This window comes from Piliocolobus tephrosceles, chromosome 13 (genome assembly GCF_002776525.5).
Source record: "Piliocolobus tephrosceles isolate RC106 chromosome 13, ASM277652v3, whole genome shotgun sequence".
Taxonomy (NCBI): domain Eukaryota; kingdom Metazoa; phylum Chordata; class Mammalia; order Primates; family Cercopithecidae; genus Piliocolobus; species Piliocolobus tephrosceles.
Window position 1 is genome coordinate 78,908,886 of NC_045446.1, and position 12,666 is coordinate 78,921,551.

The following is a 12,666-nucleotide window of genomic DNA, read 5'->3' on the forward strand; positions in this document are numbered from 1 at the left end:
AAAGGGGAATATTGAGCTTAATTTGAGCTCAGAGGGACCAACTGGGTTTGACCTTAGTATGTGGAAATGTTCTCATCATTTCTTGGATGAAACATGCCACCACATATACTTGTGTTTATGGTACTTAAAATCAAATAAATAGTAAATGACATTAGTAATGATATTCTCTGTATAGAATACAAAACCTTACAGTTTGAGAAGTTGATAACATAATACAGTATTTACCTTTGCTTTGTCTTCTTTCAACACTTATAATAACTTTGAAGTCTGACAGATTTCTCATTTTCTAAACAAACAATGACAACACAGCCTTCATTCTTTCCGCTGACAATTTGCATAGCTTCATTTATCAGTAGTATTATAACATGAACCAAGTGAGAACAATTATAGTAATGTTCCTCTTATCCAGCATTCACGTGGCTGGATATTTACACAAAATACAGTCTTTTAACTAGAAGGAAACAAAATGTTTCCAAACAGATTCTGTAACACAAATTTGTTGGACTCTGCATGTCTTTTTCAAGACAGCCCACCAGGCCCTCAAATACAGTAAAGGATCTCTTATTTTATGGACAAATTTTAAAGCAAATTCAGTCCTCTGGTCTCCAAGCTGACTGCAGAATAGAAGCAGAAAATGAGAAGAGGTGTTTGTTATAATCTCATACTAACGTTTGTGAGCAAAGTCAGTGGATACGTGGGCAAACAGGGGAAGTAATGTATGAAACTGTATCTCACAATCACCATCATTTTCTAAAGGGGCAAACAGTTGTAATGATTCAATAACTTTAGACAGCACAGTTGAATTAAAATAAAATGTGTTTAGAAATATTCATAATGAGCATGGTGCCCAGAGTTGAAAACAATGTATTGTATACTTGAAAATTGCTCTAAGAGTAGATCTTAAATGTTCTCATGACCAACCAGGAAAATGATTAAGTATGTGAGGTGATGGATATGTGAATTAACTTGATTTATTCATTTCATAATGTGTACATATGTCATCAATATATCAAAACATCATGTTATACACTAAATACATAAAATTTCATTTGTCAGTTGTATGTCAATAAAGCTGGGAGGAACCAAATATTTACAATGAGAAGTGTGCTGGATAAGAACCTCTTAGCCTTATCACATTTTACTCCTTTTAGGAAGAGAAGAAGGTATTTAGTATGATTTTGATTTTTGTGTTTTAAAACAATACATTGTCATTTTAAATGGTAAAGACATCTTTTAGATTTTTCATATATGAAGGATTAAATACCCATTATTTAGAAAATTTACTTAAGAGACAGAGCCTGATATTCAACAGTAAGAAGAAAAAGATAATTATTGTGTCTGTATTTAGCGTTAAACATTGTACTAATACTTTTTATATACTTTCTAATTTAATTCGCACAATATTTTAATGAGATATTACTTCATTTTTTTTTAAGAAGAAGCTACACCCCAGAGAAGTCAAGTAATTTGTATAAAATTACATATTCAGCAAGTGGTAGAACCAAATCCAGTCGTTCTCATTACACTGGGTCCTCTGTACAAACACTGTTTATCTACTCACTGTCTTCTTATCTCACCTCCACATAACAGGGTTCAAGCAAAAGTAGGTCAATCATTTGAATGTATTTTAATGAATATTAAAATTGGATTATGTTTTTACATCTATATATTAGCACCAATTTTAGAAAAGCTTACATATATTTTTGATTTCCTAAGTTATATTAGGTTTGCATCTTTCAAGATGGTATCAAACAAACTGTCTCCATTAACATGTTCCAGGATGGATTCTAGTCCATATTCTCTTTTCTCTCCATAACTGTGAATTTTTACTGTTTTCTGCACTACTGATATTTGTCTAAAATGTTCTTGATTGCAGTATATTTTAAATTCACAATTGCTCTATTTTTTATCTCCTGCAATAATTTTCCTTTTTCTTTGCATATTCTATATTTTTAGTTTATGACTAATTCATCTGTGGATGACTCAAGAATTCTGTTTTATTCTGGCACATCTGAAATAATTTCTCTTCTCTTGAGATCACCAAATATGTATTCAAATTTCATTCTCTAAATGTCACCACTGAAGGCCCAAATTATTTATTCAATTTCGTTTTGTTTTTAACCACCAGAACTTTGGTGCCTGGTGTGCTTACTTTAAAATAATATTTTATAATGCAAAATAATTTTTAATCAAGTAATATAAGGGTGCCCACATTAATTGTATTTTCATGAAACCCAAACATACCAGATACACCAATATTATCCTATCATGGCTCCTGGAGATAACATTAAAGAAAAATAGGTCAAATGATACCAGGACAATTGAAGCAAATAACTTTTAAAAGTTGTAATGTGTGTATTTTAGCTGCACATGTGGGCAATGAAGGAAGAAATCATGATCATTCTTCTTTAGTAATTCTCACTTGGCCTTTTAATGATATTTACTGGATACCCTCATGTAGTAGCATTATCCTAAACCAAGTAGCTTACATTTTAAAAACAGATAAGCAAACATAAAACTAGATTAGAATAATTAGTCTAATATTATTAGAATAATAATATTCTAATACGTATGTGTGTACGTGTTTGGTGAAGCAATACGAGCACACCCGACATTTAGTAAATAATGAATAAACAAATGTTGAGAAACAGAAAAGGGAAAGAAGTACCTGATGTCTAGAAAAAACTTCTATTAAGAAGTAGTAGCTTCCTAGTTGAAAAAATATCAGAGGAGCATTGCAAGCAATGGCTAAAAGTACAGAATTGAGAAGTAGCAGACTATGTGCAAATAACTATACATAGGCTGGGGTGGCAGTAGTTGAAAGATGAAAGTAGATAATATGAAGAGTGAATAATTCAGTAATAAAAGGAATCAGATTGTAGAATGTCTTTTATATTATGTGTTATCTTACTCAAATATTCAATGAAGCTTACTGATTTCTCTCACACCTTAGCGACCTAGTTTTAAACTTCAGGGTTCTTAACACAAAATTAAATACGCCTGCCCAAATGCATCAGATTTAGTCTTCTATTAGTACCCAGGCCTTAGGTGATATATTCCATAACTCTGAAGAGAAACCAATTTAAATTTTCTCTTTGTGTTCTAGCATCTATTTGCAACATTATTTAAGCGGCCCATTTTTTTCGTGATTTGAAAACATTTGAAATCATCTCACATAGTGTGATCTCATCCCAGGTTCATGTTTTTTTTTTTTTTTTTTTTTTTTTTTTTTTTTTTTTTTTTTTTTTTTAGAAGACCTTTTAAAAGCAATTCAGCCTCCAGGGACAATGCTTTTTCTTTCTTTTCTTTTTTTTTTTTTTTTGTCATTTGTTTGGGGAAAAGAAGACTTTTTAATGGGAATAGTGATGGGAGAAAGAGCTCCCATTATACAGTTTTATCTTTTGAACAATGTCTTACTGCTCAAAATTAATATAAAAATAAAACTCTGAAATTAAAAAAATATAGATAATCCTAATATTATGCAAAATTGATTACATAGTAACATATGGAAAAACTAATTCAAGTAACTTTGAAATACAGCATGTTGACTATAAACCTATGGGAAGTATAGCATAAAAATAAAAAGAACTGAAAAACTATTGAACTTTGATTAGTTGATTTCCTGATAATGGTCTTGATGATACAATTCTGAAACTACTCTGAGTATACTGAAATAAAATATCTAAACATATGTATTTTGATAAATAAGAATATTTGCTATAGAAATAGAGAAATACAAATATCAAATGGAAGAAGATGAGAAACAACCTTGTAATGCTGAATTTCATTTGAGGCAGTCAGTATGAACACACTTGCAAGTTCACTCATGTATGACAATGTGTTAAGTGCACACATACATTTGTTTCCCCTAACTCTATCTCCAAAAGGACCAAAGCACAATGAAACAAGCAAGAGGTAACAAACACTCCAAACTTAGATCTTTGTATCTAAATGTCATTTTCTACTAATAAGAAACAAAGTTTTTTTGAGAAATGGCTTATTTCAGACTGGGGCTGAAATAAAAAGTACAAGGAGAGCCTGAAGCACCTTGATGTGCCAGAAAATAAGGAAATGCCCAAAGTCTAATGGGGACATGTGAAAAAGACAGAGGCCAGTTTAAAGGCAACCCCATTAACAAAATTGGAACACTCTGAATATCAAAAATAATCATGAAACTAATAGAATATAACACATCTGAACTTAAAGAAATAACCCACATATACATAATAATGAGAGAGAAAGAGGAGAAGAGAAGAGAAGAGAAGAGAAGAGAAGAGAAGAGAAGAGAAGAGATGAGAAGAGAAGAGAAAAGAAGAGAGGAGAAGAGGGAAGGGCAGGGGAGGGGAGGGGAGGGGAGGTGGGAAAAAGCTTCCTTACAGAAAAGAATGCCAACTGTAAATGTAGAACAACTGTAGTAATAATTGACTTATATGGGATCATTAAAACATTGGCCTAACAAATGTTGGGGATCATAATATCAATTTTAATTTTACAAAGTTTAAAAATTCCTTTACAATGGAGATATTTGATGGTCAGAATCTTAACCAAATAATGCCATATATGTGGCATTTCTATAATATAAGAAATTCTATACTATAAGAAAAGGCCTTTCTACACTTTAAGATATTCGGTAGAACAACAAACCAGGACTTTTCAAATAGGTCAATGTTACACACAAAAATTCACGTGATGAAGACTGTTGCTTCATCAAGGGTGACTACGAAGAAATAATGCTAATATATACACCTTAATTGTATTTTAGACAGAAAAACGAAAACAAAACACAGAAACACAAAGAGAAAACATAAAACACTGCCATAAATGGCATCTTTTAGATAACTGGGGAAATTTGTATGGGCTGGGTATAATGATATTAGTAAATTAATGTTGACTTGTGCTAAATTAGTAAATTAAGGCTGTATCAGAAAATTTTATCATTCTGAAAATATACTCATTTTAATATTTATTGATGAAATATCATGACATTTATAGTGTATTTTCAAATGATTTGGCAAAAGGGAAGTGTGTGGTAAGATGTTAACAAATGGTGAGTTTGGTGAGGGATATATGAGTATATATTGTACCATTCTTTCAACTTTTCTAGTGTGATTTGTCTTTTTCAAAGTAAAAACAAATAGAACAGCAGGAAATACTATTTGACCAGTCTCACTCATCATAAATCCCAGATAAGTACATCCATTCCTTCTTCTGGGCATTAAAATTGCATTAAGGACTGGCTTCCTGCTTCCTGCTTCCTGCCTACACCAGTTTCTAGTCTTATGGCCCTCAAAGGTTCTCCTAAAATTATATATTCATAAATCAAACATGAGCCTCTCACCCAAGAAAACTTTCAGTGGTTCCATTGCCCTATGGGAAGGCTTTTAAGCTTAGTAAAGCATTTAATAACTTACATTTGATAATATAATGACTTAGATTTATCATTTTCCCTGTAAAATGACAGTGTTAAAATTCAAAAAAAAAAAAAAAAATGGGACACAACTGAAGTTTGAAATTACTTTGATGTTTTGAGTTGAATTGATTTTTAACAATATTTTATTTGCTTTTATAGAACCTCAACGAACATGTTTCAATATCATTGTTATCTCAGATCTACCATTTTAATTTTGTTCTAATAAACTATAGTATACAAAGTAGAAGCCCAGACAAAAGATTTTTGAGCAATACAGATATCAAGCAAGCAACTCTAATTGTTCTAATATGGCACAATTTCTTTATTCCTTACAATACCCTAGGAAGCCAAGGACAAGTGGCCCCATATGAGTACATTATTGCTGTTGTTATTAATAACTGTTATTACTCTGAGGCTTTGAGAGATTAACTGATGCACTCTGCCTGAGAGGGCTTCATATAGGTGTCATTAGGAAAGAACTACTGAACTCTAAGATCAATATTATGTCTTCTGTCATGTATTAGGGAATTCCTTATGATGTCTATGCAGTTTTAAAATTTATGGTAGTCATTTAATCAAACATAACTTTCATTTGTGAAGATTGTATCCCAGAACATTTCTCCAGACATCTAGAAATCATCACAAATGTATCCAAGTCTCTCTTCTATATATTAGCTTCACAATTAGCAGCAATCAGATAATCTTTTTCAGATAATCATTTTCACCATTTCTTCTACATAGAAATGCTCCTAACTGTGAATTGTGAAAGTCTAGCTTTGACTGTAATGGCTAATTTTCTGTTGTACGTATCTTTGGAAGCATACTGCTACTACTCACTCATAACATTCCAAAACAAAAACAAAGCTTATTGTTCTCTCCTGAAAATTCACCTTCTTCTGTAATTTCCTTATCAGTTAATGATGTACATCAAGCTCCCAAGTGGGAACTTTTGATGCCTTGTGAGACTTTACCCTTTCCTTCCCACCGGCAACAAAATGTAGCTTTAATGTAGGAGAAATAGCAAAAAAACAGGAGTTGATTTTAATAATATTGAATTTGCTTTTACCTCAACATATAGGTTTCATTATCATTCATATACCCAGATCTCTCTCTTTTTTGTTCTAATAAACTACAGCATGCAATGTAGAAGTCCATATATAGGGGTCTTGGCATCCATACTACAAATTCACATTTTCACTACATGTTCAACCAACCGAGTACAGACTCTGAACTGTTTTGGCCCTCAGTTTTGTTTCTCTTTTCTGAAATGGAGACTACAAGCCTTACCTCAAGAAGTTGTGAATAGTAAATGTGAATAATCAATGTCAAATGCTTGGCACTTTAATAGGGTTTGGCAGAAAATAGGCGATCCTAAAGTTGTGTCGCTTAAAGCAAGATGCATTTGAGCTGCTTCTTGAAGGATAAGTTGGTTGTTTCTGTGACCTCATGAAAGGACTTTATTAGGAGGGGGAAATGAGAATTTTATTCTGAAAAGAATAAATGATGTAGAAGCAAACAGGCTAAACTTGAAACCAGAAAGATACAGAGAAGCCAGATTATAAGGAATTTCCGACGACAAACTAAGGAGTTTAGATGCTAGAGAACCAATAAATGTTCATAAGAGAGAAACATAATGGAGTTTTCTGTGTGTGCATGTGTGTGTTTGGGTCACAGAGGAATAATTAAATAGTTGTTAAATTATTCTTTTATTTTATTGAATATATTTCAAGTTTACAACATGATATTTTGATATATATTTACATAGTAAAATGATTACTATAGTCAAATTAATTAACATATCCATCATCTCATGTAGTTACCCTTTGTGTGTGTGTGGTAAAATTACCTAAAATCTATGTAATTTTTTTGCAAATTTCCAGTTTATGACTCAATTTTATTAACTATAGTTCTCATGCAGTACATTAGATCTCCAGATTCCTTGATTTTTTAAAGAAAGATAGTTGTGTGTGGCTTATAAAAAAAAATACAGTGGATTACAAAGAGCTTAAAACAAAGACTGAAATTCACTAGGATGCTTAGAATTTGTCAATTAGCCATCTATGACAAAACCACAGCCAACAACATACTGAATCAGCAAAGCCTGGAAATATACCCCTAGAGAACTAGAACAAGACAGGGATTCCCTGTCTCACCAATCGTATTCAATATAGAATGGAAGTGCTAGCCAGATCAATAAGGCAAGAGAGAAAAATAAAAGGCATCCTAATAAAAAATAAGAAGTCAAACTATTATTCTTTGTGGATGAGATGATCCTACGTCTAGAAAACCATAAAGACTCCACCAAAAGGCTCCTGGGATGGGTAAATAAATTCAGTAAAGTTTCAGGATACAAAATCACTGTACAAAAATCAGTAACATTTTTACACAGGAATAATATTCAAGCTGAGGTCCAAATCAATAATGCAGTTTCATTTACAATACACACACACACACACACACACACACACACACACAAAATGGCTAGGAATATATCTAACCAATGAGATGAAAGACCTCTACAGGGACAACTGTTTCAAAATACTGTTAAAAGAAATCATAGATGACACAAAACAAATGAAAAAGCATTTCATGTTCATTAATTGAAAGAATAAATATTATTAAAATGGACATACTGCTCAAAGCAATCTATAGATTCAATGTTACTCTTGTCAAATTACCAATGTTATTTTTCACAGAACTAGCAAAATGTATTGTAGCATTCATATGGAACAAAAAAAAAGAGCCTGAATACCCAAAGCAATTCTAACCAAAAAGAACAAAGCCAGAGACATCACATTTTCTGACTTCAAACTATACTATAATGCTACAGTAACCAAAACAGCATGGTACTTGTACAAGCACAGGGAGATACACCAATGGAACAGAATAGAGAACTCAGAAATAAAGCTGCACACCTACAGCCATCTAATCTTCAAGAAAATTGAAAGAAATAAGCAATCAGGTAAGGACTCTCTATTCAGTCAATGTTGCTTGGAGCAGCTGGCTAGCCATATGCAAAAGAATGAAACTGAACTCCTACCTTTCACCATATTCAAAAATTAACCAAGATGGTTTAAAGATTTAAATGTAAGACCTCAAACTATAAGGATCCTAGAAAAAAGCCTAGGAAACACCATTCTGGACATCAAACTTGGGAAAGAATTTATGACTAAGTCCTTAAAAACAATTGCAACAAAAACAAAAATTGACAAGTTGGACCTAGTTAAAAAAAATAAAGAGCTTCTGCACAACAAAAGAAATGATCAACCAAGTGAACAGACAGCCTGTCAGAATGGAAGAATGTATCTACAAACTCTGCATCTGACAAAAGTCTAGTATCCAGAATCTGTAAGGAATTTAAACAGCTCAAAAAGCAAAAAAATGAATAACCCCATTAAAAAGTGAGTGAACAACATTGACAGACACTTCTCAAAAGAAGACATACAAGAGGTCAACAAACAGGAAAAAAAAATATCATCACTAATCTTCAGAGAAATGCAAATCAAAATCACAAGGAGATGTCATTTCACACCAGTCAGAATTGCTATTATTAAAAAGTCAAAAAACAAAAGATGTTGGCAAGGTTGCAGAGAAAAGGGAATCATTATATACTATTGGTGAGAATGGAAATTAGTTCAGTCACTGTGGAAAGCAGTTTGGTGATTTCTCAAAGAACTTTAAACAGAGCTATCATTCAACCTAGCCCTCCCATTACTAGGTGTATATCCAAAACAAAACCAATCTTTCTACCAAAAAGACATATGCACTTGCATGTTCTTTGCAGCCCTATTCACACTAGCAAAGACAGAGAATCAATCCAGGTGCCCATTGAAATTATGTTCTTTGCAGCATCGTGGATGCAGCTAGATGCTATTATCCTAAGCAAATTAATGCAAGAAGAGAAAAGCAAATATTGCATGTTCTCACTTACAAGTGGGAACTAAACATTGAGTACCCATGGACATAACATGGCGATAATAGAAACTGAGGACTACTAGAGTAGGGGTGAAAGAGAAAAACAGTCGAAAAATTTTCTGTCATCTCTTCTGGATCTGTCCATACAAAGTAATCATTTATTTTAGAGACCAAATTATGTCTTGTGATTTTGACATTTTCAGAAATTATTTCTTTTTTGGGGGGGTCGTTGGTTACTTATTCAATCTGGCCTCTCTACAGGGTTCAGGGAGAAAATGAGAACAGGATGGCATTCACATTACTGACAGATTGCCAGTCAATGAAACATTATCTCCTGGAGCATTCTCTATCTGACTGCTTTATTATTTTTTGCGCTTTAATCAGAGTGAGAATGTTTACCTATGGGGAAATCTTTGCATAGGCAGACTCACTGAAGAAGCTAACAAGTCTATCAGTATAAAGCTTTTTGGCTTTAAAAATGAATTGAACATATTGAATTTTTTAAACAAAGAACTAGGAAACATATTATAGACCGAACTTTTAATAGTATAAGTAAATGAGAGGTTGTAATGAGAATTGTGGGGAAAAAAAAAAAAAAAAAGATTCCTGTTTACTGTATCACTTATTAGGCCTCACATGACTTAAATAATTTCCCCATTTTATCCTACCTCCTGCATTAATATTTTGCTGTTCTTGCATGTTAATGTTTATAGAAATCTCTATTTTGGTATGCTCATTTTTTTTTCTGTTGAAATATTTGCTGAGTTAACTCTGGTTACTTTAAACAACATTTCCAAAAAGCATATTTACTTGCCTGCCAATGCCTTCCACATAGAGATAAATGCAAAATCCTCACTAGGACAATAAAGTCATCCACAAGTTTCACCTCCTGACTCAAATGTTGTACTTACAAATACACACCATGGAGGTTTAGGTACCTAAAATGTGTTCTTTTTACCATTGTGTCCTTGCATTGTTAGGTTTTTTTTTTTTTTTTTTTTTCCTATTATCCCTTTCATACTCTCTGCCTGGTGAACTTATTGTTCAAACAACATCTCTGGCTTTAAGTATTATATTTGTTAACTACCCACTTATCTGTTAGTATAAATTTAGTTGGTTAATAAAATAATATAATCCATTATGACTGGAAGAAATAATCCACTTTATTGGGTGGGGGTAGAGGGGTCACCAGGGCTTCTCTCCCCTTATCGAACAACCTTGTTCAGAGCTAAACGAAAAGCAATAAATAAATATCTACTATGTTTAAAGTTCAAGAAGTCTTATCATCTTTCCTCAAACTACTATTAATGATATAAATAATTTGCACAGTGTAAAGATATCCCTTGGAAACAACTGTAATAAGTAAGAACAAGCTCTGGAGTCAGAAGTGGCAAATTGGAGAGTGCAGTCGTTGGCTTTCAAATGTGATCAGCAGAAACCGGGAATCCATGGAAATGACTCAGAGGTGATTGGGAGAGTGGCACGAAAATGGAGGCCAAAAGGATAGGTAGAGGAGAAGGGAGGGGAGCTTCGGACAATCGAACCTAATCTCAGCCAGAGAAGTCCCAATTTTATCTGTTTTACCTATTGGCTTTCTGTATGACAGTCCTTTTCTTAAAAGAAAGAAAACAAGGAAGCTGCTTTTTTTGTATGTTAATTTTGAAAACTACTGGTATAAACATTCTTACTGCCCATATTAGTTTTTTTAAAAGCATTAAGAACTTTATTCTGCAATTAATGAATCAGATATTGGTATTCAAACCAGTTTGAGTCAGGTGCAGGTTTCTTTAATTGAGCTTCCAGTGTGGTTCACAAAAGACAGGTGGCTACAGTTTCACGACTTTGGTCAAGGATGGCTTGCTGCTTTCAGTTTCCACTGTTATACAATGGCTAGAAATAAATTTTTGCCAATGATACTGAAAAATGAAATGGTCATATTTTGTCCTTCTTTTTACACCTTTATGAAATTCACCTAACAGAAGAAAGCATTATGTTTCTCGGTTAACTTAGGTCTAACCTTGCTAAATGCAAGGGTTCAAGTTTGAGAATTCATAAAGTTTCTAGAAGTTTTATGAGTCTTTATAGTACATGGAAATCATTTCTGTTTTCCTGCATTCTGTCCAGCTAACACGCACACACTCTTTTAATTTTCACTTTTAGAAATAGACTAATTTCCAAAAGAAAATATAAAATCAAGAAAGCTATTGCTCTGTTATGTGCAAATATTAGATTCCAGAGAAATAAATTATGAAAACAATTCAAAATGCACAATAAAAGGGTAAGATATGAACCTAAGAAAGTAATAGAAATAAGGAAGAAGAGCAATCAAAGGCAAGTGCAAATAAAGTAATACAAGAGCAAAATTGAAGAGCAATTGTGTTCAAAAGAGGCAAAAGATGAGAAACAAAAAATGATAACTTCCTAATTTCACAACTGGAAAGATATTACTGCGTGCCCCAACTAAACAGGAAGCTCAGAATGGCTTGCTTTGTTTCCTCTTTACTGTCTAGTTAGAAGGTGGATGTGCAGATACTTGATTTTCTGATTGTCCTCTGAAGCCACTCCCCTAGATGAAAAGCAATTTCTGACCACTAAGAGCAGGATTATACAATAAAAGTACAGTGCCTAAGGCATCAAACCCTGATTTTAGTCCAGGTGTTGTCCCGAGGGAACCAACTTTGCTTCACCATGAGCTCGCATTCTTCCAACTGTTTAATCTTTATTGTTGTGCTCTTCTATTTTTGTGCTCCCACAGCTCTAGATATCTTCCACCAACATAATCCTCACACTGTACTGCACTTGCCTGTTCATTACGTCTCTTTCATTACTGTAATTCTTATGAAGGCAATACGTTGTTCTATTTGATTCCCATTACATACCCAGTGTGTGTCATTTTGAAATACAGTAGGTACACTAAATAAATATTTGTTAAGTGAACACAGTTTACCATAAAACATACAACCATGAAATATTATCCTAGTTGAAGAAACACTTCAAGTAATTGACCAGATTAATGATTGAGACTGAGACAGTTTTCCATAGGCAATTTGTAAAGTAAGAGAGTTTAGTTGTTAAAATGTACCAAATGTAAAAATAATAAATCATAGACTTTTAAAGAAAGTTAAAGCAAGACTTAAGGAAATCCTTGAAATATATTATTTTTAACATTATTATGAATGCATGTAAAGTGTTATCTACAAAGGTACTCATTGCAATATTGTTTAAATAGTAAAACTTTTATTCAATACCCATACTATACAATAAGAATATAATCATTAGGGCCGGGCGCGGTGGCTCAAGCCTGTAATCCCAGCACTTTGTGAGGCCGAGACGGGTGGATC

At 32.9% G+C, this 12,666-nt stretch overlaps 1 protein-coding gene across 2 annotated transcripts in view; it reads right to left on the reverse strand.

Annotated features, from left to right (window-relative positions):
- GRM5 (glutamate metabotropic receptor 5) overlaps positions 1 to 12,666 on the reverse strand; it is a 585,040-nt gene that overhangs the window by 458,613 nt on the left and 113,761 nt on the right. The window lies entirely within an intron of this gene.